Genomic DNA, 11,394 nt, shown 5'->3' with positions numbered 1-11,394 from the left:
CTAAGGGCATGAGAGCCAGCTGTCTTCTGAGGCAGGGCCCCAGTACAGAGAGATGGCTGACATCATTTCATGAAGACACATCTAAATAATGTGTAGCTGACATGATATGTACATTTTTCAATAGAAGAACATTGAAGTAAGTTGTAATGTGCAGTTGATCTCGAAATAAGGTCGCCTTATGAATTACTATGGATTCCAACTGACTGACACTTTCACTGTAAAGTTTGACCTTCTGGCACTCCAGGCTGGCTCAAACAGCGACTAAAAGTATTTGAGCGATTTCGTATACTATTATACTATTTCAATAGAGTTCTGGTACTGTATATAGTATTGTGAAACCAATTGTGAAAATGTAGTGAACTGTGACTAATGGTCTTATTTTCTAGTTACTGTAGACATGTAGCGGCGATGTGTGTATAAAGATGAGGTATTAAGCGAGAGGCACACGTCTGCCATATCCAAAAACATACAGTACATCTGATTTACTCTGGTTATTTCCCGAGAGGTTTAGCTCAGGAAAGGATTTGGAACAGCAAACATTACCGGGTTTAAAACACGACAGAGACATACAGCGAGGATTAGGATTAATATGGTATGTTCCAAGAAAACCATTACAGAATCAAATGATATGTACTGTAGCCATCTGTGAAGTAATGCTCTCTGGCATTAAGGATGTAATTTATCTCTACACTATCTGGGGATGTTACTTCATGAATCAATGTTGAGCCCCACAGTCACAGGAGGGCATATTTCAAAAGAACCTTCCATGCTGTTGTAACCGGTGTGAAATGGCTAGCTAGTTAGCGGTGCAAGCTAGTAGTGTTTCAATAGGTGACGTCACTCGCTCTGAGACAGTTTTTGTGGAGTGCTGGGTAACGATGCTTCATGGGTAGTGATGCGCAGTGCGCAAAATTAGCTGGTAATTTAGTTAGCCAGCTAGCCACAACTTTAACTAGGTAACCATCTTGGTCAACCATCTTGTGGAATTAAACTATTGATTTATTTACAGTTGGTACTGCGTTGGTCTTTGCTAGAAAACTATATTACACGCTTCAAATCAAATCAAATTTATTTGTCACATACACATGGTTAGCAGATGTTAATGCGAGTGTAGCGAAATTCAGTAATAACCAACGAGTAATCTAACCTAACAATTCCAAAACTACCAAAACTACTACCTACTAAGTGTAAAGGGATAAAGAAAATGTACATAAAGATATATGAATGAGTGATGGTACAGAGCAGCATAGGCATGATACAGTAGATGGTATCGAGTACAGTATATACATATGAGATGAGTAATGTAGGGTATGTAAACAAAGTGGCATAGTTTAAAGTGGCTAGTGATACATGTATTACATAAAGATGCAGTAGATGATATAGAGTACAGTATATACATATGAGATGAGTAATGTAGGGTATGTAAACATTATATTAAGTAGCATTGTTTAAAGTGGCTAGTGATATATATTACATCAATGTCCATCAATTCCCATTATTAAAGTGGCTGGAGTTGAGTCAGTGTGTTGGCAGCAGCCACTCAAATGTTTGTGGTGGCTGTTTAACAGTCTGATGGCCTTGAGATAGAAGCTGTTTTTCAGTCTCTCAGTCCCTGCTTTGATGCACCTGTACTGACCTCGCCTTCTGAATGATAGCGGGGTGAACAGGGCCTGGCTCGGGTGGTTGTTGTCCTTGATGATGATCTTTATGGCCTTCCTGTGACATCGGGTGGTGTAGATGTCCTACACCGAGCCCCCTACGTCACCCACCCAGCCCCCTACACCACCCACCGAGCCCCCTACATCACCCACAGAGCCCCCTACGCCACCCACCGAGCCCCCTACGTCACCCACCGAGCCCCCTACGTCACCCACCGAGCCCCCTACATCACCCACCGAACCCCCTACATCACACACCGAGCCCCCTACATCACCAACCGAGCCCCCTACGTCACCCACCGAGCCCCCTACGTCACCCACCGAGCCCCCTACATCACCCACCGAAACCCCTAAATCACCCACCGAACCCCCTACATCACCCACCGAGCCCCCTACATCACCCACCGAGCCCCCTACATCACCCACCGAACCCCCTACGCCACCCACCGAGCCACCTACATCACCCACCGAGCCTCCTACGCCACCCACCGAGCCCCCTACGCCACCCACCGAGCCCCCTACGCCACCCACCGAGCCCCCTACATCACCCACCGAGCCCCCTACATCACCCACCGAGCCCCCTACATCACCCACCGAGCCCCCGAAACCACCCACCGAGCCCCCTACATCACCCACCGAGCCCCCTACATCACCCACCGAGCCCCCTACATCACCCACCGAGCCCCCTACATCACCCACCGAGCCCCCTACACCACCCACCGAGCCCCCTACACCACCCACCGAGCCCCCTACATAATCTTTGCTGATACACAAGCCAACTCTTAACCTTTGCACTGGCAAAATGGTACCGAGTTCACTGCTCAGCATTTTATCCCGCCGTACAGCTTTCTTATCATGAGGAAGATCGCTTGTGTCTGAGCCCTGAGGGGGGTGTCCAGAGGTGCGTCCGACTCTATTAGAGAGCACTCTTAAAGATTGACCTAGGGTCAGAGACAGTGACTCTGGTCTGGCGTCGTGGTGCTGCGATAAGTACAAGCTGGTGGCATGGGATGACACGTTGGGAAGCTACTACAAGCCTCTCTGGAGAGAGACATGGTCTGCTCCCTCACACAACACCAAGGAGAGAGGGGGGCGACTGGGACTTCACCATCTACTCCATTGCTGAATGTGGAGACTTGAGATAAGAGCTCCAAAAGGACGATTTCAGGGTTTATCGGACTGGTGCTGGGAGATTGGGACGATGGAGATAGACTTGTGTGTATTTTTGTGGGGGGGACTGACATTTTGTTTGTGAAGAGGCAGAATGGTCAGCGGTGTCTGATTCTGACGTTGGCATTGACCTTCTTGAAGCTGTTCGGCTTTAGAACGCGCTAGAGGACAATGAACAAACATCTATCGAACTGTGAGAGAGCTGATGCCCTTCTTTTTCAATTACTCAACAAAAATCGCAGACAGATTGGCTGGTCGAGTCGGTCATACTCGGAAGACTGTTGTGGTTATCAAAATGGAGATAAAACAAAGAAGAAGTGAACAGAAAAATAATGTCAGCCCTGCATGCTGTGCTTGTGCCTTTGTGTGTAAGACTCTGTGGGGAATGATATGATGGATGTGTCAGTAGCTAGATCTCCATACAATTGTTGACACATTTGAATTTAAAATTTCTAACATCTGCAGAAAAACAATATGCTCATTTTTCCCACCAGAGATGTGTTTCCGTGTTGCGGAAACATAGTTGCGTGATGACATAGTGCACATAAATATAGCTTATGATATAAATATAATTCCCATGTACCGAATACAAGAAATATAAATTAAATGTGTTTCCATCCCATTTTACACTCTGTGTGTTGCGTGATACAGCGAGGTGCCCACTCTGGTTTTGGTACATGTGCTCTAGCCAACAGCTCACACATACAGAGGGTATAACCTGCATGATGACATTATTAGAGACAAAAGAGCAAGATTGACAAATAAAAATAAGCAGCAGCCAAGTGTCAATCCTCATGTCACCAGAATAAGACCCTGGATATTGATTGGAAAGGAGCATCAAGCTCGTCACCGTGCACTTTCACCACCCTGTGAAGTTCATCACCGTGCACTTTCACCACCCTGTGAAGTTCATCACCGTGCACTTTCACCACCCTGTGAAGTTCATCACCGTGCACTTTCACCACCCTGTGAAGTTCATCACCGTGTTTACCCGCAAATTAGCGGTTTCCATCAGACGACATGTACTTTACTCGCATTAAAAAGGTAAGATGGAAACCTGGTTAGTGTTTCACAAGGGAATGGAGTTATTGCTATGCAAATTTCTTACAGTCTTCGGGCCCAACCATGTGTGTGTGTGTGTGTGTGTGCGCGCATATATTAATGAGAATTTGATATATTAATGCTGCTAGTTTCTGTATTTGACGGTCATCATGTACTTCACTACATCATACAGCTTGTCCACGTTACATTTAATAATGACACCGTGGTTCTTTATTTGGGCTCTCCTTATTAAATCTCCATACAACTACAATTCATCCCTTCATTTGATCTAATATCTTCATCCCTCCATCAGCCAATTAGTGAATGTTAAACATGTATCCTCCTTGTATACGAAACGCTTACTTACTAACGAGCTAGTAAATTACATCCTAACTCTGAATAACTAAATCCTGCTAAATCACGCATAAATGTAAATTCGTCATTTCAACAAGATTTGCCCGTTGGGAAAAGTGTCAAATTCTCACTCATTTATTTTATTGGGAATGTTTTGTTCCAGAGTTGTTTACAAAACACAGACTTAGAAAGAAATAGTCCTCCTCCCAACCAGTATCGAAAGGGGAGGAGGAAACCAATGATTCCCTAATTCCATTCAGGTTTCCTGCTTCAGTCCTGGCAATAGCACCAAAAAGGGTTGAAGGAGATGATCTATCCCACGCTTGCTTTCCTGCCCTGGTGGGCTTCCTGTAAACCCAAGCACACGGAGTGAGCAGCTAATGTTATTCATACAAAGGGCTGTAGTAACTCCAACCCTGGATGAGAATGTTGGTGTGTGGTCTCTCTCCCTCCCCCTCCCTCTCTTTCTCTCTCCCCACTCCCTCCCTCTCTCCTCACTCCCTCCCTCCCTCCCTCTCTCTCTCCCCACTCCCTCCTCCTCTCTCCTCACTCCCTCCCTCCCTCTCTCTCTCCCCACTCCCTCCCTCTCTCTCCCCACTCCCTCCCTCTCTCCTCACTCCCTCCCTCCCTCTCTCTCCTCACTCCCTCCCTCTCTCCTCACTCCCTCCCTCCCTCTCTCTCCCCACTCCCTCCCTCTCTCTCTCTCCTCACGCCCTCCCTCTCTCTCCCCATTCCCTCTCTCCCCACTCCCTCCCTCTCCCCACTCCCTCCCTCTCTCTCCCCACTCCCTCCCTCCCTCTCTCTACTCCCTCCCTCCCTCCCTCTCTCTCCCCACTCCCTCCCTCTCTCCCCACCCCCTCCCTCTCTCCCCACTCCCCCTCTCTCTCTCTCTCTCTCTCTCTCTCTCCCCACTCCCTCCCTCTCCCCTACTCCCTCCCTCTCTCTCCCCTCTCTCTCCCCACTCCTTCCCTCTCTACTCCCTCTCTCTCCCCACTCCCTCCCTCTCTACTCCCTCTCTCTATTGAAATGCCTATTTTTCTCAACCTTACAGGGCAGTTTAGAAAGCAGAGGTTTTGGTGTAAACTACGTGGTTTCCAAAACACAACACCCTACCAGAGGAATTCTATGTAAAGTCTGCAGGAACACAGTCCTGTGCCACCATCCATCCTGTTCCAGCTGACTTCACTGCATAACTCCTCAATGAGCTCAAATTATGAGCTCAGTGCCCAGCAAGGGGCTTGTTAATCAGCTATCCTCCCCGCTGTCTCGCGCCAGTTGTTCTAACCACTTAAACCTTGAAGGTTTCCAAGCGCCGGATATACCAAACATCCATTTTGACAAGGGGAACGGGTGTAATTCCAGCTCAAATCGCCATAATTCCAGAAGTGATAAATGGATACACATTCGGCGGCTCTATTTCCGCCTCCCGAGGCGGCTGCGAGTTTATCTTTCTGGCCCTCGCAGTAGCTCGCTGGTAATTCGAGCAAATCACCCCATTTTCCTTTAACCCAACACATATAGGCCCCCTCAGATTCTGTCAAAAACTGTTACAGTTAAGGGGGACGCTATTCAATCAAGCGGCAAGCGAGGAATTCCCGAGGGGTGTATTAGGTAAATACCGTGAACCTATAGGCTGTTTATGTTTGTACTGTTTAAAATGTGAGACCAGTGTATTATCACTCACGGCATCTTTTTCACATTACAGCGAAGCCTACGGCAATCAACTGTCAGCAGGCAAGCATTTTCTATCAAAAGGGTACTATTGGAATCATGATTGTTCATTAACGTACAGATGAACTCATTGAACCTGTTTCTCTCATTAACGTTTTGAGAAGTCCACCGGGGATGAACGTATGCTGTTTACACAGATTCTGTGTATGTTCTTCTGTGGGTCTTCCCCTCCATGATGAAATGTAAACGGAATCAAAACTGGAAAATTGCCTTCAGTAGCGCGACTCGAACAACATATGCTTGTGTGTCTAAAACTCTTTGCGCCTTTTTTTGTAAACACTTTTAGACAAACAAAGACTTGTGAATCCAATAGGCTTGAGTGTCCTAAACCATAAAGCTTGCCACTTTGAACCTTATATGCATGTATTGGCTTGTAGCTCGTTTGCCAACACATCTGGGCATTAAAGATGAAATGCTTTTGTTCCAATTTGTTGCCCTTTAAATTCGGTCACTCCAATCACATGGACAATTGCCGGAGCATTGCTGCACAGTGTGTACTGACGCAGGAAGCTGTGTGTATTGATGTGATTGGTGGCCACTTAGAGAGCATGTCTCATATATGGTTTAAGCAGACAGCAGTCTGTTGAGATGTTATGGAGGTGATGTTTTAAAGGAGCAGACAGCAGTCTGTTGAGATGTTATGGAGGTGATGTTTTAATGGAGCAGACAGCAGTCTGTTGAGATGTTATGGAGGTGATGTTTTAATGGAGCAGACAGCAGTCTGTTGAGAGGTTATGGAGGTGATGTTTTAATGGAGCAGACAGCAGTCTGTTGAGAGGTTATAAGGGTGATGTTTTAATGGAGCAGACAGCAGTCTGTTGAGATGTTATGGAGGTGATGTTTTAATGGAGCAGACAGCAGTCTGTTGAGAGGTTATGGAGGTGATGTTTTAATGGAGCAGACAGCAGTCTGTTGAGAGGTTATAAGGGTGATGTTTTAATGGAGCAGACAGCAGTCTGTTGAGAGGTTATGGAGGTGATGTTTTAATGGAGCAGACAGCAGTCTGTTGAGATGTTATGGAGGTGATGTTTTAATGGAGCAGACAGCAGTCTGTTGAGAGGTTATGGAGGTGATGTTTTAATGGAGCAGACAGCAGTCTGTTGAGATGTTATGGAGGTGATGTTTTAATGGAGCAGACAGCAGTCTGTTGAGAAGTTATGGGGGTGATGTTTTAATGGAGCAGACAGCAGTCTGTTGGGAGGTGATGTTTTAATGGAGCAGACAGCAGTCTGTTGAGATGTTATGGGGGTGATGTTTTAATGGAGCAGACAGCAGTCTGTTGAGAGGTTATGGAGGTGATGTTTTAATGGAGCAGACAGCAGTCTGTTGAGAGGTTATAGGGGTGATGTTTTAATGGAGCAGACAGCAGTCTGTTGAGAGGTTATAGGTGTGATGTTTCAATGGAGCAGACAGCAGTCTGTTGAGAGGTTATAGGGGTGATGTTTTAATGGAGCAAACAGCAGTCTGTTGAGAGGTTATGGGGGTGATGTTTTAATGGAGCAGACAGCAGTCTGTTGAGAGGTCATGGGGGTGATGTTTTAATGGAGCAGACAGCAGTCTGTTGAGAGGTTATAGGGGTGATGTTTTAATGGAGCAGACAGCAGTCTGTTGAGAGGTTATAGGGGTGATGTGAGTATAGAGAGGAGAAGAACATAACTGAGTGACAGAGAATGAGGAGTGGATGAGTAAAGAGGATGAGTGAAAAGGATAAGGAGTAAAGAGGATGAGGAGTAATGAGGATGAGGAGTAAACAGGATGAGGAGTAATGAGGATGAGGAGTGGAGGAGTAATGAGGATGAGTAAAGAGGATAAGGAGTAACGAGGATGAGGAGTGGAGGAGTAAAGAGGATGAGGAGTAAAGAGGATGAAGAGTGGAGGACTAATGAGGATGAGAAGTAATGAGGATGAGGAGTAGAGGAGTAAAGAGGAGAGGAGTAATGAGGATGAAGAGTAAAGAGGATGAGGAGTAGAGGAGTAAAGAGGATGAGGAGTAAAGAGGATGAGGTTTAGAGGAGTAAAGAGGATTAGGAGTAAAAAGGATGAGGAGTAATGAGAATGAGGAGTAATGATGATGAGGAGTGGAGGAGTAAAGAGGATGAGGAGTAATGAGGATGAGAAGTGGAGGAGTAAAGAGGATGAGGAGTAATGAGGATGAGGAGTAATATGGACGAGGAGTGGAGAAGTAAAGAGGAAGAGTGGAGGAGAAATAAGGATGAGGAGTAATGAGGATGAGGAGTAATGAGAATGAGGAGTGGAGGCGTAAAGAGGATGAGGAGTAATGAGGATGAGGAGCAATAAGGATGAGGAGTGGAGGAGTAAAGAGCATGAGGAGTAAAGAGGACAAGGAGTGTAGGAATAATGATGATGAGGAGTATTGAGGATGAGGAGTAATGAGGATTAATGAGGATGAGGGGAGGAGTAATGAGGATGAGGAGTAATGGGGATGAATGAGGATGAGGGGAGGAGTAAGGAGGATGAGGTGTAAAGAGGATGAGGAGTGATGAGGATAAGTGGAGGAGTAATGAGGATGATGCGTAAAGAGCATGAAGAGTAAAGAGGATGAGGCGTAGAGGATTAGGATTAAAGAGGATGAGGAGTAATGAGAATGAGGAGTAATGATGATGAGGAGTGGAGGAGTAAAGAGGATGAGGAGTAATGAGGATGAGAAGTGGAGGAGTAAAGAGGATGAGGAGTAATGAGGATGAGGAGTAATGTGGATGAGGAGTAATATGGACGAGGAGTGGAGAAGTAAAGAGGAAGAGTGTAGGAGAAATAAGGATGATGAGTAATGAGGATGAGGAGTAATGAGAATGAGGAGTGGAGGCGTAAAGAGGATGAGGAGTAATGAGGATGAGGAGCAATAAGGATGAGGAGTGGAGGAGTAAAGAGCATGAGGAGTAAAGAGGACAAGGAGTGTAGGAATAATGATGATGAGGAGTATTGAGGATGAGGAGTAATGAGGATTAATGAGGATGAGGGGAGGAGTAATGAGGATGAGGAGTAATGAGGATGAGGAGTAATGGGGATGAATGAGGATGAGGGGAGGAGTAAGGATGATGAGGTGTAAAGAGGATGAGGAGTGATGAGGATGAGTGGAGGAGTAATGAGGATGATGCGTAAAGAGCATGAGGCGTAAAGAGGATGAGGAGAAATGATGAGTGGAGGAGTAATGAGGATGAGGAGTAATGAGAATGAGGAGTGGAGGAGTAATGATGATGAGGAGTAATGAGGAGTGGGGGAGTAAAGAGCAAAATGGAGGGTGATGTGAGAATAAAGACAGAGAGCAGTAAGGAAGCGATTGAGGGAGAAAAAGGTGGAAGGGCTAAGAGGAGTGATGCAGGGTTACAGTAACTAGTGGGGGAATGAAGAGCAAGGTTAGTGAAGAGGAGGACAAGAGGAGAAGTGAGAAGGGAAGAGCTGTGATGAGGGTTGTAGGACAGAGGACAAGAGAAGTGAGAAGGGGAGAGTTGTGATGAGGGTTGTAGGACAGAGAGGACAAGAGGAGAAGTGAGAAGGGGAGAGTTGTGATGAGAGTTGTAGGACAGAGAGGACAAGAGGAGAAGTGAGAAGGGGAGAGTTGTGATGAGAGTTGTAGGACAGAGAGGACAAGAGGAGAAGTGAGAAGGGTTGTGGGACAGAGAGGACAAGAGGAGAAGTGAGAAGGGGAGAGTTGTGATGAGAGTTGTAGGACAGAGAGGACAAGAGGAGAAGTGAGAAGGGGAGAGTTGTGATGAGAGTTGTAGGACAGAGAGGACAAGAGGAGAAGTGAGAAGGGTTGTGGGACAGAGAGGACAAGAGGAGAAGTGAGAAGGGGAGAGTTGTGATGAGAGTTGTAGGACAGAGAGGACAAGAGGAGAAGTGAGAAGGGTTGTGGGACAGAGAGGACAAGAGGAGAAGTGAGAAGGGTTGTGGGACAGAGAGGACAAGAGGAGAAGTGAGAAGGGGAGAGTTGTGATGAGAGTTGTAGGACAGAGAGGACAAGAGGAGAAGTGAGAAGGGTTGTGGGACAGAGAGGACAAGAGGAGAAGTGAGAAGGGGAGAGTTGTGATGAGAGTTGTAGGACAGAGAGGACAAGAGGAGAAGTGAGAAGGGGAGAGCTGTGATGAGAGTTGTAGGCCAGAGAGGACAAGAGGAGAAGTGAGAAGGGTTGTGGGACAGAGAGGACAAGAGGAGAAGTGAGAAGGGGAGAGTTGTGATGAGGGTTGTAGGACAGAGAGGTCAAGAGGAGAAGTGAGAAGGGTTGTGGGACAGAGAGGACAAGAGGAGAAGTGAGAAGGGGAGAGTTGTGATGAGGGTTGTAGGACAGAGAGGACAAGAGGAGAAGTGAGAAGGGGAGAGCTGTGATGAGAGTTGTAGGACAGAGAGGATAAGAGGAGAAGTGAGAAGGGTTGTGGGACAGAGAGGACAAGAGGAGAAGTGAGAAGGGGAGAGTTGTGATGAGAGTTGTAGGACAGAGAGGACAAGAGGAGAAGTGAGAAGGGGAGAGTTGTGATGAGAGTTGTAGGACAGAGAGGACAAGAGGAGAAGTGAGAAGGGTTGTGGGACAGAGAGGACAAGAGGAGAAGTGAGAAGGGGAGAGTTGTGATGAGAGTTGTAGGACAGAGAGGACAAGAGGAGAAGTGAGAAGGGGAGAGCTGTGATGAGAGTTGTAGGACAGAGAGGACAAGAGGAGAAGTGAGAAGGGTTGTGGGACAGAGAGGATAAGAGGAGAAGTGAGAAGGGGAGAGTTGTGATGAGAGTTGTAGGCCAGAGAGGACAAGAGGAGAAGTGAGAAGGGTTGTGGGACAGAGAGGACAAGAGGAGAAGTGAGAAGGGGAGAGTTGTGATGAGGGTTGTAGGACAGAGAGGTCAAGAGGAGAAGTGAGAAGGGTTGTGGGACAGAGAGGACAAGAGGAGAAGTGAGAAGGGGAGAGTTGTGATGAGGGTTGTAGGACAGAGAGGACAAGAGGAGAAGTGAGAAGGGGAGAGCTGTGATGAGAGTTGTAGGACAGAGAGGATAAGAGGAGAAGTGAGAAGGGTTGTGGGACAGAGAGGACAAGAGGAGAAGTGAGAAGGGGAGAGTTGTGATGAGAGTTGTAGGACAGAGAGGACAAGAGGAGAAGTGAGAAGGGGAGAGTTGTGATGAGAGTTGTAGGACAGAGAGGACAAGAGGAGAAGTGAGAAGGGTTGTGGGACAGAGAGGACAAGAGGAGAAGTGAGAAGGGAGAGTTGTGATGAGAGTTGTAGGACAGAGAGGACAAGAGGAGAAGTGAGAAGGGGAGAGCTGTGATGAGAGTTGTAGGACAGAGAGGACAAGAGGAGAAGTGAGAAGGGTTGTGGGACAGAGAGGATAAGAGGAGAAGGTGAGAAGGGGAGAGTTGTGATGAGAGTTGTAGGCCAGAGAGGACAAGAGGAGAAGTGAGAAGGGTTGTGGGACAGAGAGGACAAGAGGAGAAGTGAG

This window comes from Oncorhynchus kisutch, unplaced genomic scaffold (assembly GCF_002021735.2).
Source record: "Oncorhynchus kisutch isolate 150728-3 unplaced genomic scaffold, Okis_V2 scaffold1782, whole genome shotgun sequence".
In the NCBI taxonomy this organism is placed as follows: domain Eukaryota; kingdom Metazoa; phylum Chordata; class Actinopteri; order Salmoniformes; family Salmonidae; genus Oncorhynchus; species Oncorhynchus kisutch.
This window is presented reverse-complemented; position numbering follows the sequence as displayed.